Source organism: Phacochoerus africanus, chromosome 1 (genome assembly GCF_016906955.1).
Source record: "Phacochoerus africanus isolate WHEZ1 chromosome 1, ROS_Pafr_v1, whole genome shotgun sequence".
Taxonomy (NCBI): domain Eukaryota; kingdom Metazoa; phylum Chordata; class Mammalia; order Artiodactyla; family Suidae; genus Phacochoerus; species Phacochoerus africanus.
Window position 1 is genome coordinate 27,361,877 of NC_062544.1, and position 14,814 is coordinate 27,376,690.

The window sequence follows — 14,814 nt, forward strand, 5'->3', positions numbered from 1 at the left end:
GTCCTCCCATTGTTACCAAGAACCCCCGCACAACTGGGCATCTGTAGGATTTACATGCAACAGCCACAGGAGATAGTGAGCAGCCAGGGCCCACACGGGGTCCTGTGAACATTTGTGGAAGTCCTTGGGTTGGAGGGGTTATTTTACCAAATGCTTTGGGGGAAGCTCAGTTTATATGAGCCACACTTACCATGTACCACGTGCCAGGTATTTTCTCCCACAGTGTCTCCTCCATGCTGCTTTTTCTAATCTTCCTGCTTTACTTCTTTTGCTTTCTCTGTTCTTAACTTGTATTTATCCATCCACCCCTCCATCTCTCCATCCATCCATCCATCTCAGCAAAAGACAAACATTGAGTGGTGATATACCCTAGCTGATTAACCACTGATCTGTTGGCAGAAGCTTAAGCTATTTCCAATTTTTACTTTTATAAACAATGCTGTAATGAACATCCTTGGGCATGTCTTAGAGAAAATACTATGGAGCACCAACTTTATACCAGATTTATACTAAGTTCTTTGGTAATATTAGTTAAATTTTTCATGAGTGGTTTTTTTTTTGTGTGTGTGTGTGTGTGTGTGTGTGTGTGTGTGGTTTTTCTTTTGTCTTTTTTTTTTGTTTTTTTTTTTTGGTGTATGGAGGTTCCCAGGCTAGGGGTCCAATCAGAGCTGTGGCCACTAGCCTATGCCACAGCCACAGCAAAGCCAGATCCAAGCCTAATTTTTGACTTAGACCACAGCTCGCGGCAATGCCAGATCCTTAACCCACTGAGCGAGGCCAGGGATCAAACCTGCGTCCTCATGGATGCTAGTCAGATTTGTTTCTGCTGAGCCATGTTGGGAACTCCCATGAGTGTGTTTTGAGTCCCTAGTCTTGCCAAACTGTGTTTGGGCTTTGCCTTTGTAGCTTCCATAATTCATCCCCCTCAAGTAGCTGCTGAATCGATATTGAATGAGGAATGGATCAATGGGTAAAATTAATGAGCTACCGATGAGCCAAAGCGTGGGGCTCCAGGGGCCTCCAGCTTGATCCTACAAATGAACTAATTCCCGCCTCTGATCCAGCCCTAGCTTTGGTAGCTTGCTCTCAAGATTTGGGGATTTTTGGTTTTTCAAAGCTTTGGAATGCACTGCCCTTTCTGCACTTCCATCTTTGTCTCCAGCCTCATCAAAGACCTAGGAGATAAGACAGGGAACAGGGAGGGGGTGGATGAAGTGTCAGCCGTGGGCTATGGGTCAGAGATGGATTTTTCCTTTCTGTCTCTGAACACGTAGAAACAGAGCTCACGCATCTTCAAATGGCGCTCTCACTGAGTTCAAACCTGCCACACCCAACTGCTCTCCATTACAGCCAACTGCTTGGCACTCTCACACCTCTGTGTCTCTCCATGTGCTGTTCTCTCTGCTGGGAAAGCCCTTCCCCTGTTCTGGAGTCCATTCAAAGCCACTGCCCTAAGGTTCCCACAATCTCCTGCCAGGCAGAACCAATCGATCAAGCGTTCTGCACCCATGCAGCTTGTGCTTCTCCACTGGAGCTCTTCCCACATTATCTTGTCCAGTTCCACTAAGCAGGGACTATCGCTTATCCAGGGTGGCAAACAGATTGTATGTCAATGTGCCAGCTCTGATCAATTAGTCATGGCTGCCTAGAGTGCTCTGCCTGGAGCAGGGTATACCAACAGGATTGTAAAGGGAGACACGCATAATATAAAATTTTCCAGTAGCTACCTGCAAAAAATAAATATAGGTGAAATTAATTTCAGTGGTGTACTTCATTTTACCCAATACATCGAAACATTATCATTTCAACATACAATCAGTATTAAAATTATTCATGAGATACCTTGTATTATATTTTTCAGACTGAGTCTTCACAATTCCACATGGAAGATGATACTTACATCTCACTTCAGATGCTGTTTTCATCAGAAATAGTTGCTGTTTATTTAGACTTCATGACATTCATCGCTGAAGTAGATTCACCTTCCCAAGTTGTTTCAAACCTCCGTAAAGTTTCCCAACAACTGGGTGATCTGTTGTCAAACCTAAATTCATTAAAACATTAAAAATTCAGTTTTTTAGTGGCACGACCTAAGTTTGAAATGTTCAATAGCTACATGTGGCCCGTGGCTGCAGTCTGAGAGAGATCTGGAGAGATTCTGAAGCTTCAGGATGCTGCGATCCGCTGGCCATTCCTGCCCTGGGGCCATAACTGGGGCGGGGGCACCTGGTTCTGATAGTGTCATCCATGGCTTTATGAACCTCTTTATCCCTGGCTCCTGGTGGGACTCACTTGATGTTGGGAAGGAAAGGCCTCTTGCATTCTCAGTGACTCGGGATGTGCTGAGAGCTGGTCCACTCGGAGGTTTCTTCAGAAAAAGAGATGATGATAAGGGGGTTCTTGCAGGGTTCTGGCGGGGGGAGTGACAGCATCAGAGTTACATGAGGCTGTTGGCTCTGGTGTTGGTTGGAGAATGGCCCGGTGGGCACCAGCCTGGAGTGGCCAGTGGGCAGGGAGGAAGCCCTGCAGTGGGCAACTCAGAGTGAGACGAAGTGGTTAAAGGCACAGTCAACGACATTCTGGCTCCTTCTGCTCTTGGAAGGAGAGTCCCAAGAAACTGGTCATTGTTCCAGTCCTGGGGCAGGGCTCCCCGCCACTCCGGAGAGAGGCTGTATTGTTCCTGACTTTTATTGCTTTTTATTGCTGTTATATGTATTGACCTCACTTTGAAGAGGGAACTAGAATACGCATGAAGTGATGGAAAGAACAGGGCCCTGGGGTGAGAAGCTCTCCAAGTTCAGTTGAGTGGCCATGTGACGCTGGACCAAGTAACCCCACCTCTCTGTGGCTCTGTTCTCCCACAGGAGGTCGCTTCTGATGCCCATGCAGTGTTGTGTGTCTGTGTCTGGCGAGCTGTGTGTGTGTGTGTGTGTGTTTATAAGTTGCATGCGATGACTTATAAACTGTGTCTGTATGGGTCCGGCGTGCAGTCCTGGTCAGGGCTCAGGCAGCGGCAGTTGTTCTATTATCATTCATACATGAACAGCTACAATTGATTTTCAATACAAAGACTGAGATGAGAAAAGGTGCATTGCAGCCTAGCGACTCCCTACATCACCAGAAGAAGAGGGACCAGCGAAGGGTGCCTTTTGTGATGGTGCCCCTGGGTGACTTACCCCACCAGGGTGAGGGCATGAATGACTAGCAGAATTTTAGTCTACTAGTCTAGCAGAATTACTCTGACGATGGACGCTAGTGTCCGTCTGCCTGGTTGAATCCCGGCTCCACCACTTCGTAGCTGTGCCTTGGTTTCTCTGTGCCTCGGTTTCCCTGTCTATAAAATGGGGATCAAAATAATTCCTTCCTCACCGAGAGAGTGCTATTTGTGTTGGTCTTATTTTTATCACATTTTATGAGAGGTGGCATAGACTGGCTCTCACAGGTCCCCTTCTCTAGCCAGTGCCATGGAAACAGTGAGGACAAGAAGGCAAGGGTCCACTACCTGTGGCCAAAGAGATCCACTGGGTCCCTCGCTGGTCCCACCAGGTTCTTCAATGCAGAGAGCAAGATCATTTAAGAAGCAATGAGGGGGTGGAGGCGTCTCGGAAAAGGTCATGCCCACTGTGCCCACAGGTGCACAGTGCTGGGAAGGGGATAGGAGTGCAAGGGTAGCCATGAGCACAGATCTAGAGGCTACATCCTCTAGGCAACGATGCTTTGCCAACAGGCATCACTGGAACTTTAGATCAATGCTTCCCCAGTGCTGGGGCCACAGACTGGCTGCAGCAGGATCACCTGGGGAGGTTTTTACAAAGTACAGATTCCCCAGCCCTGTTCCAGACTCACTGAATCTGGATCTCCAGGTGTGAGCTCAGGAATCTGTGTATTTAAAAAGTTCCCCCCACCCCCCGGGAGGATTATGACACACAGCCAGGCTTAGAAACCACTGGCTCAGCTCTGACATGGGAGCTGGCACAAGAATTACCACAGTGCCAACAGAACACACCTGAGGATGTGATTGGAAAAAAAAAAAAAAGAAAATGAACCGTTTCCTCAAATCCTCAGTTATAATAACATGTGCACAGATCTGCCCCCAAGATTAATTACTGCTAAACAGTGTGGCAGGGCACACCACCGGGTGACTCAGTCTTGTGGCTTTGATTCCTTGCTAGCATCACAACATCTCTTTCTTCAAGCCCCAGCTCAAATCCTGTTTATGAAGCCCTGTTTAACTGCATCCTGAGAAAGGAAAGTAGAGAGCAGATAACAGATATCAGAGAAGTGTTAAAACAAGCCCAACGAAGAAATCCTACTTCCAGAGAAATACTAGCTTGAGTGCACCAGGAAATATGACAAAGCGCTGTTTGTGCCAAAAAAAAAAAAAGAGTGGAAACCGTTGTCCATCCATGGGTAAACGGGTAAACAACCTGTTATTAATCCAGCGAGTACTATATGGCAGTTAAACTTAGCATGGGAATCTATGTCATATGTAGAATCCTCAAAAAACAAAGATATCTCTTATTTGATATTATTTAGATAAATTCTAAAAACACGCAACGATTTCACATATAATTTGAGAACACACCTATATGTAAAAAATTTGCATGGAAGTTGTCACACACGTCATCTTCAAGTGACTGACTGCCTCTGGGAATGAAGGGACAAACCCTAGAAAAGGATCGGAAGCAAATAAGGCAAATGTCAGCATCAATTAAATCTCAGTGGTAGATCAGTGGATATCCTGTTATTTTTCTCTCCTTTTAGGTATGTCTGATATATTTTATGATAAAAATAAAGCCAGCTGGCATTTTAGAGAAATCAGAGAGGTGGGGTCCACGCAGACTGGGAATGATGGGAATGAGTCCTGTAAGATTTGGGGTTCAGTGGGGATATATTTTGAAAACTTGTTGTGGGAGGGAAAGAATGACCGTCTTTGTTGCTCTGAGGCTCAAGTCTTTATCTTTTGCAAGAGGCATTTAACCCATTTATAATTACTTCAGAGCTGATGTGTTTGATCTTGTTCTGTCAACAAAAAACGTTTTCCCCTTGTTGGAGGGTTGATGCCCTGGCAGTGCAAATGAGTGACGGATCGATTTCCTAAACACGTTTGTGCCACGACACCATGACCACGAACTCCACCCACGCTTAAGACACGTCAACAGAGGAGTCGGGGTCAGTGAGTGACCTTTGTTTGGACGATGAGGGCCGTGCTGGTGCCAGGCCTTTCAACCAGATTCATCTGAAATCGGAGTGGAATTTTAAATGAGCAATCTTATCTGCCTCCTTAGCGCAGGAGGCAGCGTGTCAGTCTCATAAAATGAGCAATCTTCATCTCGAAAGGGATGATGTCTCAGTCCTTGGGACCCCATCAAACATATTGCTAAAGGACCTTTCACTGGGAGAGGCAGGGAGGCATGAGGGAAAGAGCTTAGATCCGCAGTCAGACACAAAACCATTCCATATATAGTTTGCCACAGTCGGACACTTGCTCTTGCTGAGTGGGAGCTCAACCCAGGCTCACCCGGCTGGCAGATTGAGAGTCAGTCAGCCCTGGGTTTGAGCCCCGCCTCTTATGTCGACCAGCTCTGGAGGAGTTATTTGGTTCATTGCTCTGAACCTCAGCCCCCCACTCATCCCATCCCAGACTGGAATCCTTGCATCTACTGACCAGAGCTGTTGGCAGACTGAATGTGATAGCTTATCTCAACCCCTGACAGGTGGTGGGCCCTCGGTAGATTTTATGTTTTATTTATTTTTGGTCTTTTTAAGGGCTGCACCTGCAGCATATGGAAGTTCCCAGGCTAGGGGTCGAATCGGAGTGCAGCTGCTGGCCTACGCCACAGCCACAGCCACAGCCACGCAGGATCTGAGGCATGTCTGTGACCTATACCACAGCTCAAAGCAATGCCAGATTCTTAACTCACTGAATGAGGCCAGGGATCGAACACGCATCCTCCTGGTTACTAGTCAGGTTCTTAACCCACTGAGTCACAACGGGAACTCTGATTTTATTTTTTATTTTATCTTCCCTCTCCCATCCCTCGGTACTGACGCCATCTCATTCCACCCTCCAAGGAAGGTAAGCGGGACGTCAGTCCCCCAAAGGGGATGATGCTGCCCTGAGGGAGTTTCCTCAGATGGGCCACCAGGCTGCTATTGTCTGTGGTTTCCTGACCAGCCCACCGGCAGCTCCATGGGAAAGGCAGGGGGATTGAGCCATTGGGGGAGGAGGGATGGGGAGGAAGGACCCCCCCCCCCGCCTCCCTCCACTGCTAGCCCCCATCCAGGGAGGGTCCGGCCGGCCTTCCAGTGGCTGCCAGCTCTCCTCCTGAGCTTGCATCAGCAGAGAGGTTCGGCACGCTGAGGCCTGGCTGCTCTGGCTCCACGCTCCATGTGCCCCGGCCCCCCTACACCATTTGTCGAGCAGCAGAACAGAATTTCCTCATAAATAAACAAGATCTTGGGTTTCACTTTGGGGAGGCGATGACAGAAGAGGGCCTGGGGCTCTCGCCGTTATCTGCACCCGGGCCTGCCAACTCCTCGCCGCCTGGAAGGGCCGAGAGGAGAAAGGAAGGAGAGCCTGGCCAGGAGCACATTTTTTGGTCATGGAGTCACTGCCTGGCGGCTGGCCGCAGCGCCTCTCATTTCCCGCGATGTCCCTCACGCTGGCCACCAGGGACTCTGAGCCCGGCAACCACCAAACCCCTGCCCAGCCAAATGCAAGCACCTGAATTTGGTTAGTAGGGAGGCGGTTCGAGGGGCGGCCAGAGCCTAGATGCCAGGCCTGGAGGAGGAGAGGAGTTGTGCAGTTTCTAGGCTAGATCCCCTGAACTGTCCTGAGTGAGTTCTCAGCTCAGCTCTGGTTGGCCAAGTGAGGCTTGTTGTGTCCAGGTTGGCAAGCCCAGTGCTGGCTGAAGAGGAACCCGAGGGCCGTCCCACCCAGTCTAGGCCCAGTGTATTCTGTGTCTATGTCAGGGGAAGATCAAATCACAGGCAGAAAACAATCACCTTCCAGCCTTGGGAGAGTGGAAGAAATGGAATACTACACAACCATAAAAAAGGATGGATTACTCCTGCATGGATGAATCACAGCTACATAATGGTGGCCAAAAGAACCTAGACACAAAAGAATATATACATGATATATCAATATACAGGCATAGTTCCCTTTGCATAAAGTTCAAAAAATACACAAATAGACCAAATTCATCTCTGGTGATCAAAGTCAGAATCAGGGTTACCTCCTGGTGGGGGGATTGTTTTCAAAGAGGCCTGGGGGAGCCGACTGGATGCTGGCAACCTCCTGTCTCTTGATATGGGTCGGGGTGACAAGGGTGTCTCCATCAGGAGAAGACCCTGAGCTGTATTCCTGAGACGACTGTGCTTTTCTGCTTTACCTTATGTAGGTTAACCCTCAATGCAAAGCTTTCTAAAATCTTAAGAAGAATGAGAGCAAATCCAATTATCTCCTTCCATGGTTCAAACTTTGATACCGACTGCCTTCTGCATTTCCAATCCCCCCCCCCCGCCCCCCTCCAAATGTCACCTCCTTAGGCCATCCCTGACCATTTATTCAAAATAGTTTACCCCTGTCCACTTGCTGTATTGTCTTTTTTGCTGTTGTTATCCTAGCCACTACCATCATTCAAGGTGATCTCGTTTACGTATTTATTTGTGTTTCTTCCGCCTGCTTCCACTTGGATTTGAACTCCTCAAGTTTTCCTGTTCATTCAGGATCCCCACTGCCTGCGCGTAGGAGGTGCAGTAGGCATTTGGTGTTTGCCTTTCCCGCATCCAATCTCCCTTCTCATTTAACTTGAGGTTCCGCCTCTTTCGATTCTCACCCATGTGGTCTGGGTGGAGTCTCTGGAGATTTTTAATCTTTCTTGATGTACATGAACCTGGATGAATGTGAGGTTGGGGCTGTAGTCGCTGCCAGCATTGCTACTATGTGGAGGAGGGAAGAACTGAGAGATGCAGAGACTAGGTCTTGGAAATATCACTTGAGGCCTGGATCAAGCTATATCTGCAGCCAGATCTATAGCAATACTTTCAGTTACATGAGTTATTATATTCCCATCTTCTGAGCTTAGGTTGTCTGGGTTTTCTTACAAATAAACGAGTGTCTGTGCCAGGCCTCATGCTGGTTAGAGAGGAAACAGAGGACAGTCCTACCCAGTCTCTAGGGGGCAGTAAGCACCGCATCCACTTCTGATGAAGATCAGATCACAGACAGAAAACAACACATCTTCCCAACACTGGCAGAGACCTAGCTGCTCAAAATACTCACTGGGTGGATAAATAAGAGGATGGATGGATGGGAAAGATGGGTGAGTGAGTGGGTGGATGGATGGGCAGATGAGTGGATGGACGGGTGGCTGGGTGGACAGATGGGAAATGGGTGAGTGGCTGGAGGATGGAGAGATGGATGGATTTCCCTTGTGGAAAGATGCTCATCACCAGAAGGCAACGGAAGCAGAAAAAACCTTCAGATTCCAGATGGGAGCGCCGACTGGATGGCTTCACCAGACAAGGGAGGGATTGAGTCAGATATGTCAGGAAAACCCTGAGGACTAGAATTTCTTGATACTTTCACATATTTCAAGCTCACCCAACCGCATGAGGTTGGTGTAATTGCCTCCACTTTGAAGATGAAGAAACTGAGTCTCGGAAATGGCTAGCCAAGGTCACCCAGCCAGAAAGTGGCAGCCGGGATGGAAACCCAGGGCTGGCTGGTGCCAGCCCTCCTCTGGGCTCTCCTCCCAGCCCGCTGCCTGCGACCCCGGGGGCTGCAGTGTCAGAAACGAATCGAGAGGACGCCGGTCTCCAGGTCCCACCCTGGCGATGCTCAGGGTCCCGCGGGAGGCCCAGGCCGGATCCTCCCCACCCCTCGGAAACTCCTGTCAGCGGCCTGACAGCTGTATTCCACTGGCCGGCCACAGCTGCCACTGAGGTCCTTGTTCCTGATGCTGAATGTTCCACCACTTTTTCCTGGCAGCCCAGGCCTGACGGCCGCTCAGGAAAGCTACTGTACTTGTGAGAAAAGTGAGGTCAGTGCATGTTTCCATCTACTCGGAGAAGGAAAACAAAAACAAATATTCTCGCTACTGAATGTGCTTTTTATTCAGCAGGATCCATCCCCAGAAGGCTTAATTTATGTTCACCCATGTGTCCCTGAGCATATTTACCCGGGGACATGGTGGGGAAGCCTGGAGGGGTCTGTGGCCCTGGCTGTGGTCTGGCAGCGGCTCCAGGTCCTAGCGCAGCAAAGGCTGGAGAGTGACAGAGAGAAAGAGAGTGGGGTCAAGGCCTGGGGGCACATATAGAACAGGGAGAAGAGATGGCCACTTGCCTTTTGGCTTTGCACATGCTCTCCTGCTGCCTGGAATAGCCTTCTAGTTTTCAGTCTGGCAAACTCCTACTCATGCTTCAAAGCCCTGCTCCAGCCTTCCCTGAAGGCTCTGGGCAGAGATGATCTTACCTCCTTGGAACTCACTGAGCCCTGTTTCCATTCATCTTGGGACAGGCCACCTGGTATGCCCCCTTTAGAGCCAGGGACTTCTCAGAGGCAGGGATCATGGCAATACATCTCTGAAAGCCCAGCCCAGGGCTAGCACATGGTGAGTGATGAATGAGAGAGTGGGAGAGCAAACTGGGGCAGGGCTGCAGAGTGAGGCTGGTAGAGCCTCCAGGGCTCTGCAGGATGGTGGACTCTGAACAGCGGTCTGTCAGAGTGAGGGATGGGGCTTGGGTGGCTTTGGGGACCAGGTTCAGGAGGTATGTTTTCATGGTGGGAAAGAAGGCATGGCTGAGATGGGCTGGGGACAGCTGAGAGTCAGCCTCCTGAGGCTACTTAATTTCAAATCCAGACTTATCCCTCATTTCAGAATATGGACAGCAGACCCAGCAGAGGGCTACCTTGTTAAGCTCATTCTTACCTGGTGCCCCCCTCACACCCCACCATTCCCAGATGCACCCCAACCCTCCCTGGGTTCCTGCCTCTGCCCCTCCCCTCCCCTCTCTGAGCCCAGGATCCTCTCTGGATCTCTGGATCCTGGCACCTTCTGGGCTCATGGTCAAACCCACAGCTCTGGATGCTACTCCCTCCTTCTCCTGAGCCTCGGTTCTCTCATCTCTGAAACCCAGGTTGCTATCGCTGCCTCGACTGGGTCAGAAACGAGGTTTTAGGGCTAAAGCTTTTGGCAGGGTGCCTGGAACAGGGCACGCACTCAATTTCTTCCTTCCTTTCCCATCCTCTGCTGTTTGTGAAGTCTATCCTGTCCCAGAGCCGGTAGCCACTCCAGTGCAAAATCTGTCCAGTGCAGTGCAGTCCCCAGCATCTGTGTCCCCAGCAGGCTCGTGATAACCCTCGTGATGTCTGGGTATCGGGTGGCTGCCTGCCGCATTCCCCTCTAGAGGAGAAGGGCTGAGAAATTGACCTCATGTATTTTCATACATAAGAGACAGAACAGAGGGCAGGGGGGTTGTCGCTGGGAGAGCAGAGAAGGATGTTGGAGACCTCAGTTCCTCCTGGCTCCTGATTGCCCAGGTCTGGCTCTGGGCCCGATGACCATAGAGAACCACCATTTCAGCAAAACCCCCGACAGACACAGGCCACCACGGGACAGGCCCACCGGGAGCTTCCGAGGCCACGTCGGCCACTCACGGTGGATGAAGCTCTCTTGTCCTCCTCCTCTTCCTCCCCAGCGAGCTTCATCTCTGCAGGCTGGGGAAACCTTGCCTATAAATTACTCTCTTTCACAGACAGCGCGTTTTTCTTTATGAATCATGCAGGATCCGCCTCCGGCCTCAGTGTGTGTAAAACAACAAATCAGGAGAAATTTGACTTGACCCAAGCAGGGAAATTTCCATCCATCACAAGAGGAAAATGTTGGAGCTGCCGGGAGAGGCACAAAGCTGGTGACAGCCGAAGGGGGATGGGGGGACAGGGCAGGGGGCCCAGCCTGGGCTCTCCAAGGCTCCAGGGTGGGTGGGAGACACGGCAGGCTCCAGCAGCATCAGTTTCGGGGGGGGGGGGGGAGGGGCAGCCTCCTACCCTGGTCTCTCATGGAGCCCGCCCTCCTCCTCTTGGGCTCCTCTGGGCCCTGCAAGTCACCTGGGTAGAAGTCACCCTTCCCACTCCCTCGCCCTGCACCCCTCCCCCCATGGGGCTCCTCCCAGCGCCCCAGGCAGGCCACGCCCCTTTACACCTCCGTCTTTGCATCTGCAGTCTGCTTTCCCTGCTGCCTCAACCAGCAGCCTTCGCTTCCAAAATCTGACTCACGGGCACGCCCACGGCCGGGTTTCCTGGACCCTTGGGGGAACTGCCGGCTCCCTTCTTGGGGGCCGTCACTCTCTTGAGGCAGTGACATCATTTTCTATGTTTTCTGTCCCCTCGAGCCCACCCCAGGCTGACTGTTCCACGGAGGCCAGGCCAGGCCCTTACAGAGCCCCATCTAAGTGGCCATCCTGCAGGGGTAGGCATCTTGCTTTAGCCCCAGCGCCTGGTACACAGTTAGTGCTCAAGGAATCGTTACGGGCCAAATCCCCTGGCACTCTGCCTGGGCATTGGTACATGCTCGGGGGTCTGCCAGAGGCCCCGCTCCGGGCCTGAAGCTGGTTGGGGCTGAGGAACCGACGATGGAATTGACCGACGGGTGTCAGGAGGGGAGGCTTTGGTGCTGGCTGCCTGCTCCAGCCCAGGAAAGCAGCTGACCTGTAATGTTCAGCTTCGACTTACAGCCTGGCCCTTCGTCTGGACCCAGCCTGCACCCCTGCCTCCGAGCAAATGCCCCTCACCTGGCCCCAGGTCAGCTGGGTCCCATCCCCCTACAGTTCAGTGGACAGGCTCTCCATGACTGTGGCCTTCAGCACCTCTCCTGAACCTGTGAGGTCATTCAACACGCCTCTCGCCACACACACGACCCCCGCCCCCTCTAGCACCCGTTTCTCTCTCGCGGCATAAACCGCCCCTCTGAGAAGGGGAGGGGCTGGTACGGGAAGTCAGACAGCCAACAGGGGAAGGGGGATGAGGGTGGCTCAGAGGACTTGCCCTATTAGCTTCTGAGGCTGGAAGATGCCCTGTTCTGGAAGGCTCTAAACGCATCTTTAATCAGAGGCTGCAGCAAAAAGAGCACTAGATTGTGTGTCCAGAGACCTGGGTTCTGGTCCCATCATTGTCATCAACTTGCTGTGGGACCCAGAAGACGTCTTTCTCTCTCTCTGGGTCTCTGTTTTTGTGTTTGGGAAAAATACTAATTACAGTTACTGTTTATTGGTGGCTTTCTTCATGCCAGCCCCTGGGCTGAGCTCTTTGAATCCTCTCGCCAACACTGCACCCTAGGGATCATTACCGGCCCCTCTCTTCTGTTGTAAAACTCAGCGCAAGAGGTGACCTGCTCCAGATTTCACACCGACAAGAGGCAGAGGCGGGATGTGGTATCCAAGCCACACTCTTCCTCAGCCAGCACGCCGTGCCCTGAGGAGAGGGTTGGAGGCCATCACCCCTGATGACCCTCCTTCTCTGACAGGCTTGTCAAGCCCATTTCTACCCCTCCTCCAGGGAGGCCTCCAGGATTCGTCGAGTGGCTTCGGCGCCTCTCCACCTTGTTCTTACTGGGCTCTACACTGACCTCCACCCCATCTCCACTGGGGCCACCATTCCCTAGGGGCCTGTCTTTCTGCTGGAGCCAGAAGAGGACAGCACAGGTGCTGGGGTTGTAGTTCCTTTCCAGTAGAATCTATGGGGTTGGGAGGAGGGCTGTTTTCAAGGATGAGGGAAGAGGGCGCTGAGAACTGCTTGCTTTCAAGATGAAGAGAGCAAGATATAGTTGAGCGTGAAGAGAGGGAGCAGGGTAAGGGCAGGCAGCGTATGGGATTCAGTGGGCGTGCCTCTCCCTGAGGCCTTGATCTTGACCCGGCCTCACTCTTGCGCCTCCCCACTGAGTCCTGGCTTCTGGTCCTCAGGCCCCCACCCGTGCCACTCAACACAGACCGTGTTTAAACACTCCTCTCCTATGTATTTCAAGACTATCTTCCATAATGACTATATAATAATCAGTAATAACCATTATTTTCTTGTTTTAGCTCAGGTTTTATCATGAACAAAAATAAATTTTGCTTTTAAAAACAGTATGCACATTCAGGAGACCCATTCGTGCGTGAACTAAAATTTGTATTTAACAACAACAAAAGAAGCTGACATCTCACCATTTCCCCTTAGTTTCATGTTTTAACTTTGAACTCTATGTGGTCACATGGAATGATAGAATTGGGAGTTCCCACTGTGGCTCAGTGGGTTAAGAACCGCATCTCTGTGAAGATGCGGGACAGATCCCTGGCCTCACTCAGTGGGTTAAGGCTCTGGTGTGGGTCACAGAGGCAGCCTGGATCTGACATTGCTGTGGCTGTGGCGTAGGCCTCAGCTACAGCTCTGATTCGGCTGTTGGCCTGGGAACTTCCATATGCTGCAGGTGTATGTAGCCGTAAAAAAGACAAATTAAAAAAAAGAAAAAAAAGCATGACAGAATTGGAGCAGCTTGCATTCTATTCTTTCACCTTTGTAATTCCTCTGCTATCGCTTTTTAAACACAGGAAGATATAACAAGGGATGGAAACATGGGCTGTGCAAAATGAGTCTGAATGATTCGGAAACCGTAGGAACTTCATTTCAAAATGAAGTCTTGCAGCTGCATTGGGGTGTTCTCCAAAGCAACTTCCATATAGAATATAATATTTACTAAAGGATAAATAATTTAAAAAGTGCTAAGATGAAGCTGGACTTCATAGTTACGTCTTGTGAAAACTCCACAGTCACTGCAACTAAGTCCCACTGTTTGGGACTTAGACCAACAAAATTATCTTTTTGAGGGGGGAGCAGTGTTTTAGCAGTGACATTGTTCAGAACTGCCAGCATGGGGTGATAATAAAAAGCAGATTGACTTGCAGTCAGTTTTAGTGCTGCTTTTCCATCCCCTGCAGAAAATGTGCCCCCTTATTTTCTGCATCGTGACTGATGCAACTGAGCCATCTTTGGTTCGCCTCTGCCCCAGCCAAAACTCTGAGCTTCGGCCACAGCCCCTCCACTGGGGTGCCCCTCTCCAGCATCCAGGCACGATCTTGCCTGCCTTGCACTTGCTTCATCAACTAAAGCGTGCTGGATGCCAGGCAGAAAGCAGGGGTTGGAACCGCAGGTGTTCCCCGTCACTGCCACGTGGATTGCATGGCCTGGTGGGGGGGACAGGTTAATAACCAGGCTTTTGCTGAAAAGCCGGGGAAATGCTATTATCTGAGTCAATCCGGGAAGCTAGGAAACTCTAGGGGGAGCCTGACTTAGCCCGGAGGAGCAGAGACGGCTTCCTGGAAGAGGCAACCCCTGGGTTGAGGAATTAGGGTCAGCCAGGAATTTCCAGAGAATAGAAACCATCACGGCAGCTTTCCTGAGTGCTTACTCTATGCCAGAGAGCGGGCTGAGTATTTGCTTCATTCTATTTTGACTCTCAAGGCTATGAACTAGATTCATCCTAAGTTCATGGTTCACAATGTACTTTCACTGTTAGTGGTGGTCCCCTTTGAGTTTATTTATTTATTTATTTGTGCTTTTTGGGGCCGCACCCTTGGCATAGGGAGGTTCCCAGGCTAGGGGTCGAATCAGGGCTACTGTAGCTGCTGGCCTACACCACAGCCACAGCAATGCGGGATCTGAGCTGTGTCTGAAACCTATACCTCAGCTCACGGCAGCTCCGGATCCTTAATCCACTGAGGGAGGCCAGGGGATCAAACCTGGATCCTAGTCGAATTCGTTAACGGCTAAGC